Here is a 4414-nt window from a genome sequence, read left to right as displayed (position 1 = left end):
ATCCTTAAATTTAATGTAGTCAAATCCTTTAATTTTTACTGTCTCCTAGGAAATCAAATCCCTGTTCTCTGATGCTGAACTATAAAGAAAGATTAATTCAATTCAATCTGCTTGTTAATTCCAATTCAATTCTCTTCTGTTGCACTTCTGTTCTGCCACCAGCTATACATGCAGTACTTCTTCCTCTGCCCATTGCGAGTTCAGATATCACAAGGAAAAGGGCACAGTCCTCCACACTGCAAAGTCCGCCCAAGACCTCAGATGCCAGCTGCATGCCTGGGAGTCCCCATGACACCCTCACTTTTGGACCTTATGGCTACAAATTCAGCTTTTTTCCCCACTACCCCCTCAGGATACCAACTGTAAGCTTGGGGTTCACGAGGCCCTCCTCACTTCAGACCTGTTATATCTGACTTTTCCCTTGGGTTTGGTAATTCACTAGAATGACTCACAGAACTCACAGAAAGCACTATATTTACAATTACAGTTTTATTATATCAAAAAGGATAGACATGAACAGATACATTGGGTGAGGTCTGAGAGAGTTCCCACTGCAAAGCTTCCATGTCCCAGAAAGGAACGCACTACCCTCCCACGTACGTTGATGTCTTTTTACCAACCAGAAAGCCCATGGAGCTTTTGTGTCCAGAACATTTATAGCGACTTTCATTATGAAGGCATGATTGATTGAATCATGCCCCTACCTAAGAGTCACCTTAGTAGCACAACCTAGATTATGTGTGGTCTGGAGCCCTCATCAAAGACATGATTATTGGGGAAATTACAAGATTTTAGAGATTATCTCTCAGGAACCAAAGACAAAGACCAAATTCTTTGAGTAAAGGTAAATTCTTTACTCCAGACCTTATGATTTGTAGTTTTTAAGTCTTACTTAAGAAGTTCCTCTCCCCTCAAAGGCCATGAAAACACACTACTTCATTCTCTTCGCCTTTCACATTTAGGTCTTTGATCCATTTTGAGTATAGCTTTTTTTTTTTTTTTTGGTGTGAGATTGTGATGCACATTAATATGGTAAGCTATCTTTATCAGTATCACTTATTAAATAGTCTATTGTTTTCCTGTTGTATTATGGTGCTACCTAGAATCCCTACTTCATTGTATAATCTAGGGCACGTTACTTAAACTCCCTGTATTTCAGTTGCCTCGATGGTGATGATAACAGTACTTACCTCATAAAATCACTGGGCAGTTTAAATGTGTTATTACATCTGAAGCAGTCAGGACAGTGCCTGGAACATAAGAAGTCGGCAATAAATATTGGCTGTTATTATTTGTATTAGTTCACTATTTCTGTGATATTACACATACATCACACACCATGTTCTTTTCATGGCAGGTGGCAGATATGCAAGAGAAGCTAAACCACAAAACACACGGAAAGGCTTTGCTCATATCATATCCACTCACATTTCATTGCCCACAAGTCCCATGGCCAAGCCTAGAGTCAGTGGGATAAGCATGTTGTCCATACTGAAACTATGTCAAGGGCAAAAAGGGAAGGAAGAATGAGAAAATGATTTTCTCAAAGGTTCTGGAATTTTAATAGAACTGCTTTTACTGCTTAACTGGGAGAGGACTGACATATTTATAATAAGATGTCTCTCCATAAACATTTATCCATTTATTTCAGTTTTTTTTTTTAAGTTGTGATTTAGGTGAAAGTTTACAGAGGAAATTAGTTTCTTGTTAAACAGTTAATATACATATTGTTTTGTGACATTGGTTGCCAACCCCACGATGTGTCAGCACTCTCCCCTCTCCACCCCAGGTTCACTGTCTCCATTTGTCTAGTTTTCCTGTCCTTTCCTGCCTTCTTGTCCCTGCTTTTAGGCTGGTGTTAGTCTTGTATACATAATTGAACTATGAAGCACCTCCCTCACGTGTGTTATTGTTGGCCCTATAGACCTGTCTAATCTTTGGCTGAGTTAAAAGTACTGAGTTAAAAGTGTGTCCAGGAGCCATACTCTTGGGGCTTCTCCAGTCTCTGTCAGACCAGCAAGCCTGTTCTTTTTTCTTTTTTTGTGAATTTGAATTTTGTTCTACATTTCTTCTCCCACTCTGTCCAGGACCCTCTATTGTGATCCCTGCCAGAGCAGTCAGTGATGATAACCAGGCACCATCTAGTTGTTCCCAGCTCAGTCTGGTGGAGGTTGCGGTAGTTGTAGTCCATTTATCTTTTCGACTAACCTTTCGCTGTGTCTTTGGTCTTCTTTATTCTTCTTCGCTCCAGCTGGGATGGGACCAGTAGATGTATCTTAGATGGCTGCCCGCAGGCTTTTAAGACTTAGACGCTTCTCAGCACAGTCGGTTGTAGAACATTTTATTTATAGAATATATTATGCCAGTTGAGCTAGATGTCCCCTGAGATCATGGTCCCCAGCCCTCAGCCCAGTAGCTGGGTCTCTCAGGGTGTTTAGAAGTGTCTGTGAAGCTTATATGACTTTATCCTGGTCAAGTTGTACTGACTTCCCCAGTAATGTGTATTGTTTAAGTCTTTCTTTATGTCTGATTAGATTAATCTTTTTCTCCATTAAAAAACTCTCATGCATTCTTGTTATGTTAATTCCTACTTTATAATTTTTGTTGCATTTAATATTTTGATGTACAACTCTTCCAATCTTTGAAAATTCATATATTTTTACGTGTAATGTGGTCATAAAATTATTTTATAATCTGGCTGCAAATATATAGTATTTTTAGCTGACTATATTGCTTCTACCTACATAATTGAAGTTCTGTTAGGAAGGAAAGAGGAAAGACTGGATTTGAGGTAGTTAATAGCAGTCTTCTCTAGTGATTGTTCTTTCTCAGTGATGTGTCCATTATGTTTGGTAATGTGGAAGGTCAGTGAAAATGAGGACAATCCTCAATGAGATGGATTGACACAAAAACCTCAACAACGTGCTCAAATATATCAAAGATCATGGAGATGGTACAGGACCAGTCAAATTTGGTTCTGTTATACATAAAGTAGCCATGAATCAGAGCTAAGTTGACAGCAACTAGCAACAAGAACAACAAAGAGTAGTAGTCTTTGCCACAGTACCCAATTGTGAAATTTCTATTTCCTTAAATATTGGGAACATGACAAAGATGCCTGTTTTAAAGCTTTATTGGTCAATGTTCAGAGAAGAAAATAAAAAATATTTTAGATATTCTAAACAGGGAAGGAATTAATTCAGAGACTTGGTTACAAAATATTGGAAAAGCTGGATGAAGAAAAGAAAGGAATATGTTATTATACATAGATCAAGAAGCTGCTGCCTAGGAGACAGAGCCAGTGTGGCACTATAAACAGAAGCACTGTGCCGTCCCTCTGCAGCAAAGACCTGAAAAACAAAGTAAAACAGATACAAACGTCAATCATGGAACCCTAAGCATCTAATGAAGGGATAAAGAACCAGATTAAGCACCAAATGGAAGAAGAAACTGACAGAGAACAGAGAACGAGAAGTACGGAGTGGAGGTCCCTTGCCAGCTAATGCAGCAAGGCTTCACCATCTTGGAGTGCAGCCTGCAATGACCCCAGACAGGAAGTACGGGAAGGCAATTTCACCGAGCTCCCAACAGGAGACAGAGCACCTGTTAACCAGAGAAACATGCTTTCCCACCCTTCATCCTTCTGCCCTGTATGGTGCCTCTGCCACTTCTCAACAGGCCACGGCCACTTGGCCAGAGAGACATTGCTCACTGCTGCCCCAGGTCCACCCTACCACCACCAGCCCACTCTCACAGAGCCATTTTTTTTCTCTCCCTTTCTTCCTTTTCTTTCTCCCTCCCACCTAGCCCCCTGAACTGCCTCCACCCCTTCCTGATGCCATGCCGCCCGGCTAGAGAGACACCAGCTCGCTACCACCCCAGTTCTGCCTCACCCCCACTGGCTGGCTCCCTCAGTGCTGCATTTTTTTTTCCTCTTTCTCCCTCCCACCTAGCCCCATGCACTGCCTCCTCCTCTTCCTGACAGGCTGTGCCACAGTGCTTGTTGTAGAGGCATTGGTTTGCCCCCAGCCTGGGCCCACCCTGCTCCCACTGGCAGAATCCTGCAGTGCCATTTTTTCCTCACTCTATTTCCCTTCCTTCATTTTCTTTCTCCCTCCTACTTAGCACCCTATGCCATCTCCACGCTTCCTGACATCTGTGCTGCACTACTTGGTTAGAGAGCCACCAGCACATGGCCACCCCAGGCCTGCCCCATCCCCTCTGCCAGCTCCTGCCATGCCACCATTTTTTTTTCTTTTTTCTTTTTCTTTATTTCCTTTTCTTCCTTTTAGTTCTTCCTCTCACCTAGCCCCGCATGCCTCCTCTACTCCATCCTACCAGGCCATCCATCACGGCCTTGGCTAGAAAGCCACCAGCCCATGGCTGCCCTGGGTCCGTCCTGCCCCCACCTGCC

The sequence above is a fragment of the Trichechus manatus genome, unplaced genomic scaffold (genome assembly GCF_000243295.1).
Source record: "Trichechus manatus latirostris isolate Lorelei unplaced genomic scaffold, TriManLat1.0 scaffold00007, whole genome shotgun sequence".
NCBI classification, from domain to species: Eukaryota; Metazoa; Chordata; class Mammalia; order Sirenia; family Trichechidae; genus Trichechus; species Trichechus manatus.
This window is presented reverse-complemented; position numbering follows the sequence as displayed.